The sequence below is a fragment of the Myodes glareolus genome, chromosome 16, assembly GCF_982192425.1.
Source record: "Myodes glareolus chromosome 16, mMyoGla1.1, whole genome shotgun sequence".
Taxonomy (NCBI): Eukaryota; Metazoa; Chordata; class Mammalia; order Rodentia; family Cricetidae; genus Myodes; species Myodes glareolus.
Genome location: NC_142041.1, coordinates 69,740,192 through 69,751,474, shown reverse-complemented (window position 1 = coordinate 69,751,474; position 11,283 = coordinate 69,740,192). Strand labels below are relative to the sequence as shown.

The following is an 11,283-nucleotide window of genomic DNA, read 5'->3' as shown; positions in this document are numbered from 1 at the left end:
GGTCTATGAAGAATTTTGCTGGGATTTTGATGGGCATTGCATTGAATCTGTAGATTACTTTTGGTAAGATTGCCATTTTTACTATATTAATCTTCCTACTCAAGAGCATGGGAGATCGTTCCACTTTCTAGTGTCTTCTTCAATTTTTTTCTTCAAAGATTTAAAGTTCTTGTCATACAAGTCTTCCACTTGGTTAGAGTTACTCTGAGATATTTTATGCTATTTGTGGCTATTGTGAAGGGTGATGTTTCTCTGATTTCTTTCCCAGTCCTTTTATCATCTATGTACAGGAGGACTACTGATTTTTTTTAATTGTTGATGATCTTTTTTAAGTGTTCTTGGATTGGTTTGCCACTATTTGCATTAATGTTCATGATGGAAATTTTATTTCTTTGTTAAATTTTTGTGTTGTCTGGGTATCAGAGTAACTGTGGACTCATAAAAAGAATTTGGTAAAAGTTCCTTCTCTTTTTGTTTGTGGAAAATTTGAGGAGTACTGGGATTTGCTCTTCTTTGAAGGTGTCCTATAATTCTTCAAATAAACCATCTGACACTGGACTTTTCTTGTTTGGGAGACTTTTAATGACTGCTTCTATTTTCTTACAGGTCTGTTTAAATTATATATCTGATTTAGGTTTAATTTTGGTATGTGGTATCTATCAAGAAATTTGTATGGCCTCGGGAGCACGACTTCCAGCCTGGAAGGAAGCCGCGGCCTTTTCTCCCACCCCGCCACGCGAGGCTGCAGCGCATAATTAAAGAATGTCACAGGTTCCACTGGGGAAAGTCCTCCTGAGGAATGTCATCCGGCATACGGATGCTCACAATAAGATTCAGGAGGAATCTGACATGTGGAAAATCAGAGAACTAGAGAAGCAAATGGAGGATGCTTACCAGGGGACCAGAAGAAACATGGTACCCAGCAGCTCAAGTCTGATGAGAAATGATAGTTTTGATGAAGAAAGTCAGAGAGACTACTGGAGACCAAAAAATGAAATTTCTGGTACTCTGGAAGATGATTTTCTTAAGGTTAAATCCTGGAACAAGAAGTTATATGAGTATGAATCCAACATGCCAGACAGATGGGGTCACAGTGGTTATAAAGAGTTGTATCCTGCTCCCGAATCCCATCCCAGCCTTCATCCAGGTACACCTTCCTCTCTTTCTCCCTTCCCCCTGGGGCCACAAGATCTCCCCAGAGCTGCTCCCTTGCACGCAAGCTGGGCAGGGGCAGTTCCTGTGCTTTGAGAGCCTGCCTGACAGGCAGGCCCTGAATCAGCTCACACATTCCTGGCCAGCAAGAGACAGTGATCTTCTAGCAGACATCCATTGGAGGAGGAGTGAGTTTGCTGCTGGCCCGAGGGCTTCGGCTAGGAGGAATTCAGACTTTCCCTGCCCCCCTCGACTTTCTGGTCGCCCTGCAGGGGTGGCTCCACCCTGCGGAGCTCTCCCGAATCCCATCCCAGCCTTCATCCAGGTACACTTTCCTCTCTTCCCCCCTTCCTCCTGGGGCCACAAGATCTCCCCAGAGCAGCTCCCTTGCACACTGGGGCGGGGCTGTGAGTGCAACCTGGCAGGAGGGAGTGCCTGTGTTTCAATAGACTGTCTGAGGAAAGGTAGGCCTTCTGTCAGTGAAGTCCCAGCCCAACAAGGGAACCTGAGCTGGTACCAGAAGATCCAATATAGAGCAGTTGAAGGAAGAGATGGGCAGACACCAAGGCAAGAACTCCTCCAACAATCTAAAAAACAACATGAAATCACCAGATCCCAACGACCCTACAATAGAAGGACTTGAACCTCTTAATTCAGAAGAATTGGAAAAAAATGCCATTATGAAAGTAATAGAGTCCCTTAAACAGGATATGAATAATTCCCTTAAAGAACTGGATGAGAAGTACAACAAAAGGATTGAAGAAATGAGTAAAGAAATGGATGAGAAGTATAACAAAAAGTTTGAAGAAATGAGTAAATCCGTGAATGATACACTGGGAAACCAAGAAAAAACAATCAAACAGGTAATGGAAACAGTTCAAGAATTGAAAACTGAAATGGAGGCAATGAAGAAAACACAAAACGAGGGCCGTCTGGACATGGAAAATCTAGGTAAACGAACAGAGACTACAGAATCAAGCATAACCAATAGGATACAAGAGATGGAAGAACGAATCTCAGAGTCTGAAGATACCATAGAGAAAATAAATGCTCAGATCAAAGAAAAAAGCAAATCCAACAAATTCTCATCACAAAACATTCAAGAAATCTGGGACACAATAAAAAAAACCAAATCTAAGAATAATAGGGATTGAAGAAGGAGAAGAACTGCAGATCAAAGGCCCAGAAAATATATTCAACAAAATTATAGAAGAAAACTTTCCCAACCTAAAGAATGATATTCCTATGAAGGTTCAAGAAGCATACAGAACACCGAATAGACTTGATCAAAAAAACAAAATCCCCTTGCCATACAATAATCAAAACACAAAACATACAGATTAAAGAAAGAATATTAAGAGCTGCAAAGGAAAAAGGTCAAGTAACTTATAAAGGTAAACCTATCAGACTTACACCAGACTTCTCTATGGAAACCATGAAAGCCAGAAGGTCCTGGATAGAGGTACTGTAGAAACTAAGAGACCATGGATGCAAACCCAGACTACTATACCCAGTCAAGCTATCATTCACTATCAATGGAGAAAACAAAATATTCCAGGATAAGAACAAATTTAAACAATTCGTAGACACAAACCCAGCCATACAGAAAGTAATAGAAGGAAAATCACAACCCAAGGAATCCAACATTGCCAACACTGCCTACAATAACTCAGACATCTAGCGACCCTTCACAAGCTTAACACAAAGAAGGGACACATACAAATTCTATTAAACAAACAAACAAAAAATAATAATAACCGGAGTCAACAACCTCTGGTCATTAATATCACTTCATATTAATGGACTCAATTCACCCATAAAAAGGCACAGACTAAGAGATTGGATACCAAAACAGGATCCAACATTCTGGTGTTTACAAGAAACACACCTCAACCACAAAGACAGACATCTACTCAGAGTAAAGGGTTGGGAAAAGGTTTTTCAAGCAAACAGACCTAAGAAACAAGCAGGTGTAGCCATTCTAATTTCCAACAAAATTGACTTCAAACTAAAATCAATCAGAAGAGATGGAGACGGACATTTTATACTCATAACAGGAACAATTCATCAGGAGGAAGTCTCAATCCTGAATATCTATGCCCCTAATATAAAGCCTCCTACTTATGTAAAAGAAACACTTCTAGAACTCAAGGCAGTCATCAACCCACAGACACTAATAGTAGGAGACGTCAACACTCCTCTCTCACCAATGGACAGGTCAATCAGACAGAAACCTAGCAGAGAAAAAAGAGAATTATTGGAGGTATTGAATCAAATGGACTTAACAGATATCTATAGAACATTCCACCCAAATAGGAAAGAATATACCTTCTTCTCTGCAGCTCATGGAACCTTCTCAAAAATTGACCACATACTTGGTAACAAAGCAAACTTCCACAGATACAAAAAAATATTAGTAACCACCTGTATCTTGTCAGACCACCATGGATTAAAGTTAGAATTCAACAACAGTGCTACCCACAGGAAGCCAACAAATTCATGGAAGTTGAACAGGCAACTACTGAATCGCCCCTGGGTCAAGGAAGAAATAAAGAAAGAAATTAAAGTCTTCCTTGAATTTAATGAAAATAGAGACACAACATACTCAAACCTACGGGACACTATGAAAGCAGTGCTAAGAGGAAAGTTCATAGCACTAAGTGCCCAATTAAAGAAAACGGAGAAAGCACACATTGGAGACTTAACAGCACACTTGAAAGCTCTAGAAAAAAAATAAGCTGATACACCCAGGAGGTCTAGAAGACTGGAAATAATCAAACTGAGGGATGAAATCAACAAAATAGAAACACAGAAACCAATCCAAAGAATCAATGAATCAAAAGGCTGGTTCTTGGAGAAAATCAACAAGATTGACAAAACCATATCCAAATTAATCAAACAGCAGAGAGAGAACATGCAAATTAATAAGATCAGAAATGAAAAGGGGGACATAACCACAGACACAGAGGAAATTCAGAGAATCATTAGATCTTACTATGAAAATTTATATGCCACAAAGTTGGAAAATGTAAAAGAAATGGACATTTTTTTAGATAAGTACCATATACCAAAGTTGAACCAAGACCAGCTGAACAATCTAAATAGACCTGTCAGTCGTGAAGAATTAGAAGCTGTTATCAAAAATCTCACTACCAAAAAAAGTCCAGGACCAGATGGTTTCAATGCAGAATTCTACCAGAACTTCCAGGAAGAGCTAATACCTATACTCCTTAACGTATTTCACAATATAGAAACAGAAGAATCATTGCCAAACTCTTTTTATGAAGCTACAGTTACCCTGATACCAAAACCACACAAAGACACAACGAAGAAAGATAATTACAGACCAATCTCACTCATGAACATTGACGCAAAAATACTCAATAAAATACTGGCAAACCGAATCCAAGAATACATTAGAAAAATCATCCATTATGATCAAGTGGGCTTCATCCCAGAGATGCAGGGTTGGTTCAACATACGCAAATCTATCAATGTAATCCATCATATAAATAAACTGAAAGAAAAAAACCATATGATCATTAAATTGGATGCTGAAAAAGCATTTGACAAAATTCAACACCCCTTTATGATAAGGGTGTTGGAGAGATTGGGTTTACGAGGATCATACCTGAATAAAATAAAAGCAATATATAGCAAGCCGACAGCTAACATCAAATTGAACAGAGAGAAACTCAAAGCTATTCCACTAAATTCAGGAACACGACAAGGCTGTCCACTCTCTCCATACCTCTTCAATATAGTGCTTGAAGTTCTAGCAATAGCAATAAGACAACATAAGGGGATTAAGGGGATTCGAATTGGAAAGGATGAAGTTAAACTTTCGTTATTTGCAGACGATATGATAGTGTACATAAACGACCCCAAAAACTCTACCAAAGAACTCCTACAGTTGATAAACACCTTTAGTAATGTGGCAGGATACAAGATCAACTCCAAAAAATCGGTTGCCCTCCTATACACAAAGGATAAAGAAGCAGAGAGGGAAATCAGAGAAACATCACCTTTCATGATAGCCACAAATAGCATAAAATATCTTGGGGTAACTCTAACCAAGGAAGTGAAAGACCTATTTGACAAGAACTTTAAGTCCCTGAAGAAAGAAATTGAGGAGGATACCAGAAAATGGAAAAACCTCCCCTGCTCTTGGATTGGGAGAATCAACATAGTAAAAATGGCAATTCTACCAAAAGCAATCTATAGATTCAATGCAATTCCCATCAAAATCCCACCAAACTTCTTCACAGACCTTGAGAGAACAATAATCAAGTTTATATGGCAAAACAAAAAACCCAGGATAGCCAAAACAATCTTATACAATAAAGGAACTTCTGGAGGCATTACCATCCCTGACTTCAAACTCTATTACAGAGTAACAGTGTTGAAAACAGCTTGGTATTGGCATAACAACAGAGAAGTCGACCTATGGAATCGAATAGAAGACCCGGGTATTAACCCACAAACTTATGAACACCTGATTTTTTGACAAGGGAGTTAAAGGTATACAGTGGAAGAAGGATAGCCTCTTTAACAAATGGTGCCTGCATAACTGGATGACAACCTGTAGAAGAATGAAAATAGATCCGTATCTATCACCATGCACAAAACTCAGGTCCAAATGGATTAAAGACATCAACATTAATCCGACCACTTTGAACCTGATAGAAGAGAAAGTGGGAAGTAGTCTACAAGATATAGGCACAGGAGACCACTTCCTAAGCAGAACCCCAGGAGTGCATACAATAAGAGAAACAATGAATAAATGGGACCTACTGAAACTGAGAAGCTTCTGTAAAGCAAAGGACACTGTCACTAAGACAAAAAGGCTACCTTCCGACTGGGAGAAGATCTTCACAAACCCCTCATCAGACAAAGGTCTGATCTACAAAATATACAAAGAACTCAAGAAACTAGACACTAAAACTCTAATTAACCCAATTAAAAAATGGGGTACTGAACTGAACAGAGAATTCACAAAAGATGAACTTCGAATGGCCAAAAGGCACTTAAGGTCTTGCTCAACCTCCTTAGCGATCAGGGAAATGCAAATCAAAACAACTTTGAGATATCATCTTACACCTGTCAGAATAGCCAAACTCAAAACCACCAATGATAGCCTATGCTGGAGAGGATGTGGAATGAGGGGAACACTCATCCATTGTTGGTGGGAATGCAAACTTGTGCAGCCACTGTGGAAATCAGTGTGGCGGTTTCTCAGGAAACTGGGAGTCAACCTCCCTCAGGACCCAGCAATTCCACTCTTGGGAATATACCCTAGAGATTCCCTAACATACTACAAAAGCATTTGTTCAACTATGTTCATAGCAGCACTATTTGTAATAGCCAGAACTTGGAAACAACCTAGGTGCCCCTCAATAGAAGAATGGTTTAAAAAGGTGTGGAACATATACACATTAGAGTTTTACTCAGCGGTAAAAAACAATGACATCTTGAATTTTGCATGCAAATGGATGGAAATAGAAAACGCTTTACTGAGTGAGGTAAACCAGACCCAAAAAGAGGAACACGGTATGTATTCACTCATAAGTGGATTCTAATCATGATTAAAGGTCTTTGAGCCTATTATTCGTGATCCTAGAGAAGCTAAATAAGAAGATGAACCTGATGAAGACTATTTAGCTATCCGCCAGGAGATAGGCAATAGACAAGAGACCCAGGTAACCTTGGGTGCATGGAGGGGTGGGAGGGTTGTTGGAAGGGGAGAGGGTTAGAGAGAAGGGAGTAGGGGAGGAATGGGGAAAGCTCGGTAGACCGGGATGCGGGGGAGGTAGGAAGGATGAATATGGGATCAGGGAAGAATATATTTCAACTAAGGGAGTCATTTTAGGGTTTACAGGAGACTTGATTATATATGGGATCCCAGGTCCAAGAAGAGATCCCCAGATTGTTCTCTGGACAGAGGAGAGGGTGCCTGAAACGGCCTTGGTCATAACCATACTGATGAATATTTTGCTTATCACCATAGATCCTTCATCTGGCGATGGATGGAGATAGAGACAGAGACCCACATCGGAACACTGGACTTAACTCCCTAGGTCCAAACGAGAAGCAGAAGGAAAGAGAACGTGAGCAAAGAAGGTAAGACCAGAGGGAACCTTCATCCGAGGATGGATGGAGATACAGACGGAGACCCACATTGGAGCACTGGACTGAGCCCCCCAAGGTCCAAATGAGGAGCAGACGGAGGAAGAAAATGAAAAAGTTAATCAGGACTGCGAGGGATGCGATCACCCACTGATACAAGGGGACTAATCTAGTGAGCGTTCACAAAGGCCAGTTGGACTGGGACTGAGCGAGAATGTGATCCAGCCAGATTTTCTGAATGTGGCTGGCCCGGAGTCTTTCTGGAAGGCCATTGACAATGGCACTGGGACTTGTTTCCTCTGCATATACTGGATTTTGGGGATCCAGTCTGTTTGGATGCTCACCTTCCTGGACCTGGAGGGAGAGGGGAGGAACTTGAACTTCTTACAGGGCTGGAAGCCCTGACTGCTCTTAGGGATGGAGAGGGAGGAGGAGAGGGAGTGGGGGGAGTGGGAGGGTAGTGGGAGGAGGGGCAGAAATGGAAACTTTTATAATTTAATAAAATTACTTTCTAAAAAAAAAAAAGAGTTGTATCCTGAAGAGTTTGAAACAGACAGTAGTGACCAGCAGCATATTATCAATGGGAAAAAAAACATCTCCCCAGTTTACAGAATCTGTCCACGAATCCCGCAAACATAAGAAGTCAAAGAAATCCCTTAAAAAGAAGCAGAAAAAACGGTCCCACAAAAAAAAAAAAAAAAACAGAAGAAAAACAAAAGGAAGCTATGAACATAGCAGCAGATTCCTCAAGTGAGTTCTCTGAATAAACTGGAGCTTCTAGTACCAGGAAAAGGAAGCAACCACACAAGAGCAAGAAAAAATCCAGGAAAAAGTCTTCTAAAAAATCTTTACCTTTAGGGGTAGAAAGGGCTACTTCCCAGTCAGATGATTCAGCAGGTAGCAGTTCTGGAGGAAATCGAGAAAAGAGACACTAAGAAAACCAAAAGGAAAAGGAAAAAGAAAGAGAAAAGTGTTCATGTTCCTGTGGTTAGCCCTGAAGTACAGGAGAGGACGAGCAAGCGCAGGAATTGGAAAGTGGCTACAGATGCAAGGTCTGCTGAAAGCTCAGAAGATGACTAAGTGAGAAAGCAGCCGTCCTGCTTCCCACGGACTCTGGTTGTCTGCAGCTCTTAATAGTGGGGTTTGCTAGTGGCTCCTTCAGCACAGGAGTCGGAGGTCAGAGTTCTCCTACCATAGATATCTTTTTTCCTATTTCAGATTGTTAATCTCCATCCCCTTTTGTTGCTAATAGGGAATCTGGTATTTTGTTAAGGTTTCTTGGAGAGATTATTTTTTTCAATTAATCACTTGGGGTAGAATATCTATACAGCAAATTAAAGAACCCAGAAAGCTGAAATCAGTAATGATCTGGGTACATCCATTGGAATGTTGGATTTGGGGGAATCAAGGGTCTGGGATGAAGAAAGGATTGAAGTAGTGCTATATAGAATAGTTTGACAAGGAAAACTTGCTATTTATACAGGAGGTATCATGACTTCAGCTTTGGTGCTTTGATTCTTCTATAGTTGGGCCCTACAGGTATCTAATTTACTTAGTGAGGAAATGGATATAAGAACAAACCTTTTCCCTTCCCAGAGATGATGACTAAGTAATGTAGGGATTTCTGCCTAATTTTCCTGCTGGTCAGGGTCTACAGTGACATTTATTATAACCCAAACATAACAGTAACTGGATAATAATTGGTTGTCTAGTTCCATTGCTTTATATTGCCAGAAATGGGCTTGTGTTTAAAATTATTTGTTCAGTTGCCCTGTATATCAAATGGTAAGAATTAGTAAGTAGTCACATTGCCAATGATGCTTTCAAAGAGATTCAGGGCAACAGCCATCTAAATTTTTTTTTCTTTTTGCCAAGTTGGGGATTGAACTGAAGGCCTTGCACACTAGGCAAGTGCTCTACCACTGAGCCATACCCCAGCCCTGTTGTTTTCCTTGTTTTTTTGTTTTGTTTTTTGAGACAGGGTTTCTCTGTAGCCTTTGGAGTCTGTCCTGGAACTAGCTCATACAGACCAGGCTGGCCTCGAACTCACAGAGATCCGCTTGCCTCTGCCTCCCAAGTACTGGGATTAAAAGCGTGCCCCACCACCGCCCAGCTTGCTTGTTCATTTCTAATTCAATAATGAATTTTAGTTTCCCTGAAACCAGATGAATCAATTCCAAAATGAAACACACTCTCAGGGACATACCAGTCTGCTTTGTGTTATGATTATGAAGAACATATTATTTCCTCCTGCTATACTGTGATCCTGATAGTAAAAGAAACCAAAATACCACTGAAAAGTGGCTGGTAGTTGACTTTTCATAAGAGGAAAGACAAGTGACATTGTCAGGCTTTTGTGTTTGAGGTTGTCACGTTTGGTACTGAGTAGAAAGCACAACAGCTCAGACCTAAGACTGGGTCATGGTTCTGCCACTGATTGATGAGTTCAGTTAACCTCCAGGCCTTACTTCTGCAGGTGTAATACAGAAATGCTTCATGGTTAGCAAGAGACACCAGCAATAGTGTGGTGTCTATGCTGACATCCCATGACAACTACTATGCTGACATCCCATGAAGTAGCATTTTATAGTTTAACTAAACTTGTGCTTTTTATGGAACATACTTCTAATAAACTGCTTGTTTTTAAAATTTAAAAAATTGTATGGTTCTTTTAGATTTTCCAATTTTAAGATATATAGTCTTTTGAAGTATGACTTATTTATTCTCTAGATTTCCTCAATATCTATTGTTTTGCCCCCCTTTTCATTTCTGATTTTGTTAATTTGAATATTCTGTTTGTCTATTTTATTGATTTTTCTCAAAGAACCAACTCTTTGTTTCATTGATTCCTTGTATTGTTCTTTTGGTTTCTAGTTTATTGGCTTCATCCCTCACTTTGATTATTTCCTGGCATCTGCTCCTCTCAGGCATCTTGCTTCTTTTTGCTCTAAAGACTTAGGTGTTCTATAAGCAGCTAGTATGAGATTTCTCCAAATTCTTTATGAAGACACTTATCGTTGTGAATTTTCCTCTTAGCACCACTTTCCTTGTGTCCCTTAAGTTTGTGTATGCTGTTCATTCCACTTCATTGAATTCTAGAAAGTCTTTAATTTCTTTCTTTATTTCTTCCTTGACTCAGTAGTAATTCAGTTGAGAGTTGTTCAGTTTCCCTGAGTTGTAGACTTTCTGCAGTTTGTGTTGTTGTTGAGCTCCAACTTTAATCCATGGTAGTTTGATAAGATACAGGGGTTCATTCTAATTTTTTATCTGTTAATATTTACATTATGACTGAATATATAGTCAGTTTTGGAGAAGGTCCCATGAGGTGCTGAGAAGGTATATTCTTTAATGTTTGGATGAACTCTCTATAGATATCTGTTAGATCATTTGAGTCTTAACATCTGTTATTGCCATTATTTCTGTATAGTTCTGTCTGGCAGTCATGTCCATTGGTGAGAGTAGGGTGTTGAAATCTCCCACTATTAATGTGTGGAGTTGAATATGTGATTTAAGCTTTAGAAATGTTTCTTTTACAAATGTGAGTTCCCTTGGGGCATATCTGAACATAGATGCTCAGAATTGAGACATCATCTTGGTGGATTTGTCCTTTGTTGAATATGAAATGTCCCTCTCTCTCCACCTCTTTAGATTAAACTTGGTTCAAAGTGTATTTTGTTAGATATTAGGATAGCTATAACAGTTTGCTTCTTGGGTCCATTTGATTAGAAAATCTTTTTCCAACCCTTTACTTTGAGACAATATCTGTCTATGACATTCCTTCATGCATAAGAATGATGGACTCTGTTTTCATCTATATTCTTTTATCCTGTGCCTTTTTATTGAGGAATTGAGATCATTGATATTGAGAGATATGAATGGTCAGTGATTGTTAACTTCTCTTACTTTTATTTTAGTGGTGGTGGTGATAGTGTGTGTGTGTGTGTGTGTGTGTGTGTGTGTGTGTCTGTGTGTCTGTGTGTGTGTGTGTGTGTGTGTGTGTGTGTG

The 11,283-nt window shown here is 39.7% G+C and overlaps 1 pseudogene; it reads left to right on the top strand.

Moving 5' to 3' along the window:
• Positions 1-748: 748 nt before the first annotated feature.
• Positions 749-8,358, top strand: LOC125391050 (uncharacterized protein NKAPD1-like; annotated as a pseudogene).
• The last annotated feature ends 2,925 nt before the right edge of the window (positions 8,359-11,283 follow it).